This window comes from Marmota flaviventris, chromosome 11 (assembly GCF_047511675.1).
Source record: "Marmota flaviventris isolate mMarFla1 chromosome 11, mMarFla1.hap1, whole genome shotgun sequence".
Taxonomy (NCBI): domain Eukaryota; kingdom Metazoa; phylum Chordata; class Mammalia; order Rodentia; family Sciuridae; genus Marmota; species Marmota flaviventris.
The window spans coordinates 90,475,598-90,491,099 of NC_092508.1; positions in this window are offsets into that span (position 1 = coordinate 90,475,598).

The window sequence follows — 15,502 nt, forward strand, 5'->3', positions numbered from 1 at the left end:
ACAGAGCTGCAAATAAAGTTCATGTGGGCAGTATGGACAGTGCCCACAAGAGAAAAGGTTTTGGTGCCAGGATATTCTGTGTATTTATCTGATTCAGTTTCTTTTCCCAAAGTGTCAGCTATGCACTATCATTTTTTTTAGATTGTCAATGCTCTTAGAGGAATGAGTTTTTCTTTTATGGGTGATGGTAGTAACTTTAATCCAGAGCTTGGTTGTTGTTGTTTAAGAAGGGAGAATGATGTCAATAACTAACATAGTCTGAATTATTGAGGATGTTGAGGAGAATATATTTAGTCACAAAGGACTGAAGGCTGTGTCTTCTTAGAGACGATTGGGTGGTGCAGTTGCATATTAAGTGTGTAAGGAAGGAGCAGTTCTGCAATAGACATATCTTTATCTGGCATATATTTTTTTTCAAACTTTAAACACTAGCAAATTGAACATGTAAAACTGGAGCTTTCATCCCAGCTGGAATTAATTACTCCTTCCTCAGGGCTTTCAAAGCAATTCATAACTTAATATGGCACTAAAACTTCCTTGGATTATAGATTTGTGTGTGCATGCCTGCCTTTCCCCTTTGATGGAAAGCTTCATGATAGCTTGGTTTTTTGTTCTCATCTTCAGAACTTTGACAGTCCTCAGTATGGTGGTGGCTGAAATGCTTTCAACACTCAGAAGATGTAAAAGGGAAACCGATGGAGATTTCATCCAAAACCAAATGTAATACACCTTCTACATTTAAGAAAAAGGAATATAGATGCCAACTGGCAAAGCCAAGTTGAAGACAGATGTAATATGTGAACATCATTTTAAAAGGGTAGCAGAGCTGTTATGTGCTATTAACACTATTTTGAATCAATTTGTCAGCAGTGCACCTGGGGACAGTACCCCAAAGACACGACACAGTAAAGATATATGGCAATGAGGACAGAGTGAGCAGTGTGGCTAGATAGCCTGAGAAATCACATGACCTGCAGGAGTGCCACAGTGTAACTTAAAAAGCCATGAACTGCATAAGATTGACAAGAGTGAGTGCAGATGGATACATAGGTATATAGAACTGGAAAACCAGATGGGAGAAAAGCTATTTCTATTTTCAATTGCTCCTAGCTTGTATAACAATCCTTCAGCAAAATTTACAATGTTGGCTGAGTATAGGGAGGGAAGAAAGAAGTGATAAGGACAGTAGTCTCAGGAAACTAGATTCCAAACTTCCTACAAGTTGTCTCTTCATGATAAGGAATTTGGGTCCTGGGAAGAAATTTAATAAGTCACTGTAAATTCCTCAGCACTAACAGCAATCTATCTCCTTATTTTGATCAAGGGAATTTGAAAGTAAGTTCGTGTGTGTGTGTATGTGTGTGGTGTGTTTGTGTGTGTGTGTCTGTCTGTATATATATATATATATATATATATATATATATATATATATATATATATATATATATATATATAGAGAGAGAGAGAGAGAGAGAGAGAGAGTATATAGAGAGAGAGACCAACAGAGACAGAAAGAGACGAAAACACACATGTGTGTGTCTGTGTGTGTATGCCTGTGAGTATGTGTGTGTGTGTGTGTGTGTGTGAGAGAGAGAGAGAGAGAGAGAGAGAGAGAGAGAGAGAGGATATACATACATCCTATTCATTCTGTTTCTCTGGGGAACCCTGATTAATGCAGAAGTGATACTAACAGAAAATAGGGAAATGGCATATAAACAAATAGAATTCAACAGGCTCCACACTGGACCCAAAAGAATAGTTTTCAAAACCAGTTTCTCCATTTTCTTCTCCCAAATTTTGTCATGATGTCAATTTTAGAAAAGCCTACCAATAGGCAGAATGCTAGGTGAGCTCACTGGATGCATAATAACCATTTCAAAGAAATCCATCTTCTTGTCAAGCCTGGTTCCAAGAGACTTTCCATTTTGTGTAAGCATTGCTGTCCAGAAACCTTGAGAAGTTTCACCACTAGAGGAAGTGAACGATTTTTAAACATGTGCTACCTTTAACTATTCTTTGTACAACTTAAAGCCTGAAAAAAAATAATTACCATTAAAAATTTTGCTAAGATGGAATGGTCAGTCCCTCTGGCTTCATTACTGTCCACATGAGGAACAGGAAATAATGGAGGGGTGTGAGAATGAGCAAGAGGTGCCAGTTCATCCTGGAATAACCCTCAGAGGGAAACCTTGCTGTCCATGTCCAAAACTCAAAAATTCCTAATTTTACATGTTTTATGTATTTAAGAAAGGAATCCTTCTTTACTTATCACACTCATTTCCATGACTACAGAGGGTTGTCCCAGAGCCCAATATTTGCATGGAAGTGAACCATTTGATGGTGGAGACAACAAAAGAAAGTCATGACACAGGCCAGACCCATGCAAAGGCATTGCCTGGAAAGCCTCAGGGAGTGACAGGGTAGGGGATACCCTGGAAGTGAAATTTTATATCTAGTTCTATAACAGTATATATTTTTATTATTATAATTCCACCAATTTACCCTGTTAGCTTGGAAATAATTATCATCCTAACTGTAATGCGCTCAAAACTACAGGTTTCATCTGTTCAGCACACACAGTATGATATCACAGTTAAGAGTTCATTGCAGAGTTTTGGACCGCTGAGCTCAAATCTTGTGTGTACCACTTGCCAGGTGTCTGTTTGCAAGTTATTTATCCTCCTTAAGTCTTAGTTTCTTGCTTTTAGAAGAGTTAAACAAAATTATGAAAGCCCATTGTTTTAGACTTACCTCCTACCCAATCCCAACAGACCAAACCAAAAAGCAAAATGGAGTCTCATGCCAAATGAGATATAGTCAAACTGGAACTCAAAGGAAGCAAATATATTCCAAGTCAGACCATTTTTTTCCCTAAAAACAAGAGATTTCAGTCTACCTAAGTCAGCAATAAGGAAGTCTTCTCTACCTTAACCATTACAAAAAGGTAACCTTAAGAAACCTAACATCAACCAGTTTTGTTTTCTATTATTCTGTTTCCTGTTTCTACCTTACAAAACCTACTATTATGCCATTGCCCAGTGAAAGCTGGCATTGAATTTTATAAAACAGAGGCAGCCCTGATTCAGTAATCATGAATAAAAGCCAATATGGTCTGTAACTAAATTTGTTGTAATTTTGTCTTTTGACAGAAGAATAATGATGTACATGTTTCACAGGATTGCTATAATAAAAAATGATTTACTCAAAATCCTCAGACTTCAGTAATGTTCAATGAATGTTCTTCAGGGTTAGAAAGTTCATAAAAATCAAGAGTGCATGAGCAGAAGCTTTACATAGACAACAAGCTAAATAAGGGACCGTACATGAAGTGATTGTGAAATGAGAACACTTGCCCAGCATTCTTTTCCAAAACATCTCCCTTGTAAACTATTTTGTGCTTGCTACTAGGCAGAAGCCAGCCACAGGCCCTGCCTTTACAAAGAGAAACATTTAGAGTCATTTGAACTCTCAGTTCTTTTGTCTTCAACTTCAGATTAGTCAGAAAACTTAAGTCCCAACAAATAGAAGCCAGCCGTAGTTGCTAGTCACCTATACGTTGATTCAGCAAAGCTATTGTCATATCCTCATAGCTTCTTTATTGAATTTTGTGTAAGTACAGAAAACTTTCTCATTGAAATAACTCACAAATACGTTAATAATGTAATTAGTACCAATTATTTTTTCCACATTTAAACTCATGGTGCTTATTTGGAAATGGACCATTGAACACCCATATTCTAATTAAACAACAAAAAATAGAAAGGGCATAAAGTGGGCTTGATTTTTGCCGTATCTGAAAGAATTGAGTCACCCAGAACCTCAGAAGTCCTCTACTCCCTTGTGAACAAAGATCCAGGAGGAGGTAACAGCCTCCCCTTTGCAATGTCTGTTTTGTTGAATTCCCAGAACACTCCTCTGTTTCCCATTTCTATTTTCCACTGAGGTGAAAAAAAAAATTCAACCTGATAATTGGTCATTCTTATCCAGGTCATATCTTCCACCTGCCAGCACATAAATAAACAAATTTAATTTTCTTATATGCAAGAGAAAAGCGTTTTGAAAACAGATTCCATTCAAGAGTCACTCATGACACATTGAAAGTAAATATACTCTGCTGTTTTCAGTGTATATGAACTATTATTTGAAAACTATGACCATTAGGAATGACAGAGATCCTGGGCTCACCAGGGTCAAGTCTCACTGTGAGAATCTGTATAAATATTCCCCTACAGAAAAAGGTCACTAACCTCACTACCTGAGGAAAAGATTCATCCTTCAGCCTGAGTTTGGCCTTGGGAAGGAAGCACAGACAGGGAACCTATGCCTTCCTGACCGTAAAAGGTCAAGATTTCATGGAAGCAGGATTTGGGTTGGAAAATGGTTAAATGACAATCTCCCTAAAGAAGCAGCCCAACTAAAGAAGGATGTACACCAAAAAAATGTCCCAGAAGCAGCTCTGGTCTTCCAAGAGACCCTATGCTGATTTCTGTACAATTGTATCTTGGTATTTCATGAGACTTTCTAATACATTCCAACCACACTTGGCTCTTAAAAGGCAAAATAAAGGGAAGAATGTTTTACCTGGAGAGTTTCAAAGGAGGAACACTCTTGCATCCCAGCAGGTAGTGTGGTAAAGAAGGTCAGGTTGAAAGCAGTGGTGGAGTGGTGGTGATGGATTTATTTAAAGTAAGAGAATCAATCTTAGAACAGTCCAGTGGGGTAAAACAGAATGGACTCTCCACCAAGAAGATCTCCTTCAGAGTTCAGTTTTAGGACCATTTGTTTGTTTTTGTTTCACATTTTGAATGTGCAGAGCTATTAAATCACTTAAATTGATACTATACTTCTTGTACTTTATTTTTAAAAATTTTAAAAATACCACACATCTATTTCATGAGTGTTTTGTTACATTTTTTTGTTAAAAATATTCCCGCAATTTGTGAGCATGCAAAATAAAATATAATAAGTACTCTCTCAAGTAAGGAATTGAAGAGAAATTTTTCAAAGCGCACTCAAGAAAACATATAGCTGACATCATATTTAATGTTAAAATCACAAATATTTTTCCCTTAAGACTGGGAATAACAAAAGAATACTTCCTCTTGCTCCTATTCAATATCATACTGGAGGTTATAGTATAATATAAGTAATATTATATATGTAATATATATGTATATATTCTTATATATGTAATATAAGAATAAAAATAAATAAAAGTTATATAAATTAGAAAGAAATAAAATTATTTTTCTCAAACAACATGATAGTTTATAGTGAATATCCTAGTAAACCCACAAAAAGATAGTAGAATTAACAAGGTTGCAGGAAATAAAGTCAATAAACAAAGATGAATGGTATTTGCATGTATTAGCAATGAAACCCTCAACATTAAAATTAAATTGATAAATCAGCTTACATTGTATCCAAAACCATGAACCAAAGGACAAATTTAGCAACTTTATGAAAACCACTGAAACCACAAACCAAGGTTAAATGAAATTAAAGAAGACCTAAATAAACAGAGAGGTTTGTTTCATTTATTGAATGAGTTTATATTGCTAAAATGTCAATGCAGTCCCAATCAAAACCCCATCAGATATTTTTGTACAAGTCAATAAGTCAATTCCAAAATTTAATTAGAAATATAAAAGACTTAGAGCAGCTGTGACTATTCATTTTAGGTGTCAATTTGACTGGATTAAGGACCCACTAAAGACCTGGAAAAACATGGTTTGGGGTGTCTATGAAAATGTTTCCACAGAAGATTCTGAGAGACTTAGGTGAAGAAGAACCTCAATGTGAATAGACACATCTAATTGGCTAGGAGACTGTAAAGGTCAAATACAGAAGGCAAATCAGTCTCTTTTCTGAGAGTTGGGATAGACATTTTTCCTATTACACTGGACATCAGAGCTTCAGGCTCACCAGCCTTCTAATTTCTAACCAGAATGTACAACAGCAGCCCCCAATTTCCAAGGCTTTCAGTCTCTGACTAAGACTTAAACTATCAGTTTTCTATGTTTTAGAGGCCTTCAGACTTTGACTGAGTCATATTACTGATACCTCAGAGTCTCTAGCTTGCAGATGACCTATTATGAGACTCACCAGCCACCATTACTGTGCCAGCAAACTCCTCTAATAAATTCCTCCTCATGTATTTCTACTACATATCCCATTGGTTCTCTCCAGAGAACCCTGACTAATAATACAACAGCCAAAGCTATTTTCAAAAAGAAGTACAAACCTGAGGAACTTATGCTTCTATGTTGGTGAGTCCACTTTAAAACTATAGTAATTAAGACAGTGTCATCCTGATTTAAGAACTGCTACACTGAGAATTCAAAGACCTGTACATTAATTTTTCACAAACTATCAATGAGGGAAGGAAGGTTTTTTCCATAAATTACTGTGGAACACCTGGATATTCAAATGGAAAAAAATCTTAATATTGACTTCATGCTAAATATAAAATTAACTCAAGTAGAACACAGACTTATATGCCACAGTTAAAATTACAAAAAAAAAAAAGAAAGTTTCTAGAAGAAAATGTGAAAGAAAACTTGGTGATCTTGAAGTAAGCAAGAACTTTTAGGCACAAAAAAGGACAATGTAAATGTGAAAAAATGAATTATTTGGTATAATCAAAATCAAAAAATTTTCCTCCTTAAAAACCCATCATTTTTTAAACAAATACACACCATTTTTTATTGTAATATACATGTACTATAATATACATGTAATATACATTTTTTACTATAATATACATATACAATGATTTTAACATTTAAAATATATAAGAAATCTTACCTCTCTAGAAGATCAACAACATACATTCCCCAAAAGACACTGTTTGACTTAATGATTTTTCAACTTTACAATGAAATGAAAGTGATATATATTCAATAGAAACCCTCATTGGAATTTCAAGATTTAATCTTTTCCCAGGCTAACAATGTGCAATACAACACTGTTTCATGATGCCAGGCAGTGGCATCAAGCCACAGTTCCCACTCAGACACACAATCAAATGGTAAACTACTGATAACCTATATTGTATTGTGTTGCAGGCATTTTTTTGGGGGGGCGGGGATATAGGTACTCAATAAATTACATAAGATATTCAACATTTTATTACAAAACAGACATCCTGTTGGATGATTTTTCCAAACTGTAGACTAATGTAAGCATCCTGGTATATTTAAGGTAGGCAAGGCTAAGCTATGATTTCTGGTATTTTAGGCATATTAAGTGCATTTTTATTATAAATTTTCAATTTATAATGGATTCATCAGAATGTAATTCCAGCATAAGTCAGGGAACATCTATATTTTAAAATATAGGGAAAGATTCTACTTCACAAAATAAGAAACCACAGTAGCCAAGAAGGACATGAAAAGATGCTCACACTCATTATTCAACAGAAAAAAAAAATGAACATTTTAATCATAATTAGGTCTCACTGCCCACCTGTAAGAACAGCTAAAATTAAAGAAGATTGATCATACCAAATGTTGATGAGGATGTGAAACAATCAGAACCCTTAAGCTTTGCTGCTGGGAATGTGAAGTGTGATCCAAGCACTGTGAAAAACAGTTCTCGATTTCTTTAAAAGTCACACATATACCTACCATCTTATCCCGCCATTTCTCTTTTAAGTATTTACCCAAGAAAACAAAACTTTATTTTCATGCCTACTTGTACACCAACGTTCATAGTAATTTTATTCACTCTATCTCCAAACTGAATGCAACCCACGTGGATTGCAAGTAAATGAATAAACAAATGGCAGCACATCTAATCAATGACATGGAAGAAGAGCAAAATTACAAGGGCAATGCAAATAAATCCCAAAATCACTATGCAGAGTGGAAGAAACTAGGCTCACATGAGAATATGCCTTCAGATTACATTTATTTCAAATCCTGGAAAAGGAAAATCTAACTTGTAATGATAAAAGACTGATCAGTAGTTGCTTAGGATCTAAGGTGTGAAAGGAATTGATTGGAAAGAAGCAAACACTCTTTCACAGTGAGAAAAACCTTCATGTATCTTAATTGCAATGATGATATATATGTGTATATGTTTATCAAAACACTTTAAATGAGTGCATTATGTTGTTCATAAATTATATCTCAATGGAGTCAATAGTAAAAAAAAAAACTCCATTGAAATATAAATGTCAAAATTTAACCTTCAAAATATGACCCCATCTTTTTTGCCCATTGCCACTTTTCCCTCTCCAGGGCGACCTGTCCATAATACTTCCCAGGAAAAGTGCATTGGCATCATTCTGATAAAATCATTGGGCACATGTACAGACAACCGAACATCTTAATAAGAAGTGAAAAAAATAAATCATTCTGTCATGAAGATAGCTTAAATTTTTGAGTGCTTAGAGTTAATTAGATAAGCATTAATTAACATCCATTTAATGTGACTATTTTTTTTTTCTTTTTATTCCATACCAGAAATATCTTCAGAGCTTCTCCACAGGGCAAAATTATGTCCATTAACAAATGAAAGGCAAAAGTAAGAAGTAAGTAGTAATAGACATTTAAATTTTTAATCAAATGACTTATTGCTTCCATAGTTCTCCTATGTCATAAACTCTGGGGATAAATGTGTAGAAGGACTAGCCAGACTGATCCATGGTTGGCTGACACAGTGCTCAGGTCAACCAGATAGCTAGACTTTGGGGCTAACATCAGCTCTATTTTGTGATTGTTTCTTATGCCTCCCTAGAGTTCTGGAATACAGAGTAAAACTGAAAACTCTTCCTATCAGCCTGCCCTTCCTAGACATGTTTACCTGACAAATTAGCACTTTCACCCTTAGCATGTTCTCAAGCTTTTGAGCCAGCATGGGCAGGAACTCAGAGTGACTGTCTACTGTGCAGTTAAAACATACTTGAAACTACTTAAGGGGGGGGGGGGGGGGAAGTGAGCAAAGTCTGCTGCTATTTCTTCTGATTTCTAGACCCTGGGTTCAGACTTTACTTCAAGATGCAGTCACTGTAAAGAAGGTCAATGGAGATATTTCCTAGAACAGATCTAAAGAAATTGGTGCGGCCAATTTGGGAAGCAGTATGGAGATTCCTTGGAAAGCTGGGAATGGAACCACCATTTGACCCAGCTATTCCCCTTCTTGGACTATTCCCTAAAGACCTTAAAAGAGCATACTATAGGGATACTGCTACAAAGATGTTCATAGCAGCACAATTCACAATAGCTAGACTATGGAACCAACCTAGATGCCCTTCAATAGATGAATGGATAAAAAAAAAAATGTGGCATTTATACACAATGGAGTATTACTCTGCACTAAAAAATAACAAAATCATGGAATTTGCAGGGAAATGGATGGCACTAGAGCAGATTATGCTAAGTGAAGCTAGCCAATCCCTAAAAAACAAATGCCAAATGTCATCTTTGATATAAGGAGAGCAACTAAGAACAGAATAGGGAGGAAGAGCATGAGAAGAAGATCACCATTAAACAGGGATGAGAGGGGGGAGGGAAAGAGAGAGAGAAGGGAAATTGCATGGTAAAGGAAGGAGACCCTCATTGTTATACAAAATTACATATAAGAGGAAGTGAGGGGAAAGGGGAAAAAAACAAAAGAGAGAAATGAATTACAGTAGATGAGGTAGAGAGAGAAGATGGGAGGGGAGGGGAGGGGAGGGGGGATAGTAGAGGACAGGAAGGGCAACAGAATACAACAGACACTAGTATGGCAGTATGTAAAAAAGTGGATGTGTAACTGATGTGAATCTGCAATGTGTATACGGGGTAAAAATGGGAGTTCATAATCTGCTTGAATCAAATGTATGAAATATGATATGTCAAGAGCTTTGTAATGTTTTGAACAACCAATAATAAAAAAAAAAGACAGAAAAAAAAATAAAGAACACTGTTGGGGGCTGGGGATGTAGCTCAAGCGGTAGCATGCTTGCCTGGTATGCGTGCGGCCCGGTTCAATGCACCACATACAAACAAAGATGTTGTGTCGGCTGAAAACTAAAAAATAAATATTAAAAAAAATTCTCTCTCTCTCTCTCTCTCTCTCTCTCTCTCTCTCAAGAAAGAAAGAAAGAACACTGTCGGGGTTTCCAATGTCTGGGAGATAAAGATTTGTGTTCGATTTAAGTGGAAGAAATAATAAGGATGAAAAAAAAATGACTTATAAACACTAGTTCCCTCCTCTTGCTCTTTTAAAAAGTGTGTTTAATCCAGAACATTACTGCTCAGATTATCTTTTCCACCAGCTTTCACTCCCTAGTCATAACTTGCTAGTGTGTTAAAAATGCTGTTACTGGAGTAGCTAAGAGTCACTAAAATAGAAAAACTGGAAACCAAGCTCTACAATGGTGGCTGCAAAAGGGAGGAAAGATGTGTGGTGAAAAATATGACTAAGCTGTCAAAAATGAGTCCACCAACTGCTTCTTGGCTACAAACTCAGGATTGCCTTGTCCTCCCCCCTCATTGACCTGTTCACATTGTCAGTCCCCCACACCTGTACACATGCATAAGGCAAACCCAATAATGTTCTGGCCCTCACACTAACCCAAAGAACAGAAGCATCAAATATCAGAAATATTTCAGGTTCTGTGTCTACCACCACATAAACTTCCACAGAAAATTAACCCAAATGATAAATCACCAATACTTTATTCATTTTTTTAACTTACTTTTAAAGGTTCTCAATTTCTCGGTGATCTTGTTTCCCCAATATCTTTCAGCATATAGAGAATGCTTTTAGTCCTTGGTTATGTAAGATCCAAAGATGTTTAAATTAATGGGTTTATAAATTTCAGCATAAATACACTTGATCCTTTTCTAGGATTAAAGAAATGGGAGTAGAGAGACAAAAGGAATAAGAAAACACATCAAAGGCACCCTCTCTCTTCTCTACTCCCCAAGTCTTTGTTTAGCACCTAGGCAAGGCTGTCATTCTGAAAAGTCTTCCTGGGGAGCACAGTCTATCCTGGAAGGCAGTGCAAATCTGTTCTGAATGACTCTGTGAATGGTCTTTCTCTTTGCTTCTTTCCTGCCTGCCTGCTTTACTTCTTTCCTTCTCACTTCCTCTTTCTCCCTTCTTCCCTTTCTCATTCTCTCTTCATTTATCTTTAAAATCTGAATCACATGTGAGTGTGAACTCATTGATATCCATAAAATATTTAGGTTTATTTTGCACATTTATGTTTCTTTCCAATATTTCCTTGCCATACAACTTTTTTCTCTACTTCTTGCAAGTACTTAGAGAGCAGGATGAACAGATTTTTTGTTTTGTGTTATTTTGCTTTTTTTGATAATCTTTCCTTTTCTTTTCCACCTGCCACCCAGTGTATAAATCCAAATCTATCCAAAATGTGCATGTACCTAGTACATAAGCACAAAATACATGATGCGTCTTGCAAAAGATTCTGCTCAGAATTGGTGCTTGGTAAATTCTTACTCTCTAAGTAAAGCGGATTAAATAAATCAAATAGAATTGCACCTATCTTGTGAAATTATGTAAATATATTAAAATTACTGCATAAAAAATAATCATTTTTTTTCAAATGACACTGAACAGTCTAAACATAGATTTACAATTATCATATTTTCCAATGTTGACACTACAAAAAGAGTCTTCCTAATCATGTAAAATAACTAAATATTTGTAGGATTAACAGATTTGGTGTTTTGCATTAATGGTTAAATGGAGTACACTAGATATACACATCACTCATTAATCATACTAAAATCCTGAGACTAAATTTGAATTACCTGTGAATCATTTTCAGAACTTTAGAAATATTCATGTATTCTTCACTTGCAGCTTTGAAGTCTTGAGAAGATCAAAGAGACTTGTTCAACTGTGAAAACCTTCTTAAGAGCTTTCTAAGACTCTACACATCATACACATTTCACATATAAGACAAGATTTAGGAGAATTTAGGCCACAGTGGTATAAATGTCAGACTTATTTGCTTTTAATATAAATAATGTAAATGTTCTTCTATAGAAGCTATAATCAAATTCTGCTTTTTGATGAAATATGGAAGCAGATGGCCCATTCAGGATGATTAAAGTAAAGTATTTTAATATGACTAATTTGGGGAGGGAAGAAGCAAAGATGAGGAGAGAGAAGGTGTGAAGTTGAGAGGGAGGAGAGGGACAGACAGAGAGAGTTTTATTTAAAAAATGGTGCTTATAGTTAGAAGAGCTGGTGATGGCTGGGCCCAACAAGATTTACCTTTTTAAGTGGGGAAACTTAGGCCCAGAGTTGAGAAACTTAGGCCCACTTTCTTTATGCTTCTCTTTGTTATTAGAACACTATCTGCCTCAGTAAATATATGCTGCAATGTCCCCCCAAAAAAGAATCAGTCATTTACAAGATATGAAGAAAGAGGAGACCCCCTTCATCTTACTAGAATTCCATGTTAAAATACTTTCATTTTTGTTTGTTTGTTTTTAAATGGATATACTTAATGAACAAAGTAAATTAATAAGCCTAGAATCATGGATTTAGACTGAATACTTCCTTACATGGCAGTCCAAGAAGGTAGAGTAAAATATGGAAAATAAACAGGTTTGGGAGTTTAATAATAATAACAGTATAAACAACAATAACTGATTAATTCACATCTATTCCTTAATAATTATGATTATGTGTTGTGGGACAAGAAACATAAGCAATCTGTTCTCAGTTTCTCTCTCCCTTAAAAGGAATATAATAATGCTAATATTATGTTCTTCTACTGAAAAGTGTAGAAGAAAAATCACTTAAAAACTTTGTGAAAAGCTTATAATAAAAGTTCTTAAATATTATCATCATTATTACTTTTATTATCAATTTTTCAGTTTCATTGTTAATCACAAAATTACTGATTCACATTCAAAAACCACCTAGTTTGTGGCTCAGTTCTCATCTTTGAAAGAGATTCTAAAGCTTAATTCATACTATCAAAATTAACAAGTGCTTGATTTAAATATCAGAATAATAATCTTTCCATTTAAAATAGAAACTGTCCACTTAGAGAGGCATCATTGTATGTGTGAGACCAAATTATATATCCAGGCACACTTGATAGCCTCTACCAAAGGAGCTAAAAAAAAAATAGTAATAACAACAAATATTGATTGAATGGTTATTTCATGTGGAGAAATTTTCTCATATTATCTTGTTGACCCAATACCAATACTGTAAACTAGGCAATGCTGTTATCACCATTTTATAGATGAGAAAAATTGAGGCAGAGTGAGATTCAGTACTTAGCTGAAGTTCACAGGAAAGCAAGCTGCAGAGTCAGGAATTGAATGTAGGTCTTTCATACACTATTAACCTATATATAACTCTGCCTTCCTAGATCTTAGTACTATTTCTCAGAAGATAAGATGACATTGCTTAGGATGTATACAATAATGGGGGTATACCAGCTCAAAATCATGTAGTTTTTATTTCTCAGTTGTGTAAAAGTCCGGGTAGGTGGTCTGTACAGGTTGACATAGTGGCTCCATCCTCATCAGGAATGCAGGACTGGCTTTAGTTTTTGTGCTTCCCTACATAGACCTTTTCCTAACTCCCAGCACACTGCCTTTCTGCTGGTGGGAAGAAGATGAAAGTACAATAGTTAAGAATGTTCCCACACTTTTCCTGTTCCATTGGCCAACACTTGGTCAATAACACAACTAACTGGAAGAAATACTAAAAATGTATTTTGGATCTCAGATGGCACATGTTCAGCCAGTATTACATTAATATGAGCAAAAGGGGAAACCTTCTATCTGTTCCACACTACCCTAGAGCTAGTTTTGTCTAACTTAATCTAGGAGTCAAGATTCAGTGCTCCCACCCAGGACATTGTCATAAACATCCTGACATACTCCTAGGTCTGCACCTGAACTGAGTTTGCATTGCCATTAAGATTTTTCCTCTGCTGACCTGTTACTATTATAGCTCATTTTGCCTCAATCACAATTTATATTGTATCTTTCCTTTACCTGACATGGGATACAATGTTATCTTATATCAAGTAAATTGTCCTTTGTAGGCCCAAGTGACTCTTATCTAATTTCCTTTGATCTAGTTCAATCTCTCTGTTTCTTTGCCAGACATTTGCTATCTTGGGCAGATCAAACATGGATAATAACAGGATTTGCCAGTATCAAGGTTTTGCAAGACCAAGAACTTCAAACAATGCTTACAAAAATCCAATTGTCTGTTATCAGGGTAAGTGTTCTTGTTCTCTTTTGATAGTTGTCTTTGGTTCTCCACTAGCTGAAGAATACATGATTAGGCACTGAATATAGCACAGAGGGGGTTTAAAAAAAAGAGTAGAGATTCAGAAGAGGTAACTGCTAGCTTTTGCTAAGCTATTGGAAGAGAAGGCAGCAATATAAGAGCAAACCCTAAGGCCCGGTACGGTGGTGCACACCTGTAATCCCAGCAGCTCAGGAGACTGAGGCAGGAGGACTGTGAGTTCAAAGCCAGCCTCAGCAGCTTAGCTAGGCCCTAGGCAAATCAGTGAGACCCTGTCTCTAAATTAAATACAAAAAAGGACTGGAGATATGGCTCCAGGTTAAGTGCCCCTTAGTTCAATCCCCTATAAAAAAAAAAAGAAAAGAGCAAACCCCAATAATTTAACCTATGTTGGAAGAGCAACCACCTGATCAGATATTTAAGAGATAGCTTTTTAACATTTAAGATGAATGGGATTATTTTATTTCTCAAAACCAAACCAAATTAATGAAACACTATTTTGTTCTTCCTCAATTCTTCTTACCTTTTTTTCCTCTTAGGCAATGTTTTCAGCACAAATTCATAAAATCATAGCCTAACCTCCTCTTGACTCTGGACTTGAAAGTGGTCCTAGCTATCTGGCATCTGAAACTCTGGTAACTCAGAGAATAGCACCACATCAATAGGATCCAGTGTGTTACTTCAAAGGTCAAATGTGATGGCTGTCCAAGTAGTAAAGTCTATTTAGAGAGTAACTTCATTTTCTATTTCCCAACTCAACCAGCTTACTTCAATAAATACCCCAAAATCAAACGAAAAAATAAACATCAGAATATGCATTAGAACAAACTGGAGGGTTTGGTGGCCTATCATACACATGGTTTCAAATACCCACACTATGCTACTGAGAAACAGAAGATTACTGTGCAACAATTAATGTCCTTTCAGTTGAACGGAAAGTGACACACAGATTTAGCCTGATTGTTAATCTTATAACACTGGCCTGTGCCAGGCCCCCAGTAGAGTAATTTCTTTGTTCCCCGTTGCCCTAACAAGATACAAGCCTTTTAGTGGAGGGATGAAGTTTTGGCAGCTTATTACACTGATAAGGATGGCTAATTGCACTAGTTTTAATATGTGGAATTGTATCTCTTCAGGACACTGTGGATTTCCAGAGAGTCTTTCCTGCTTCCAATGACATCTCTTCCTGAAATAGTAAAGATTCTTTGTGACATACAGACAGCCCCAGGGAAAATAGCACCATAGACTACTTAAGATA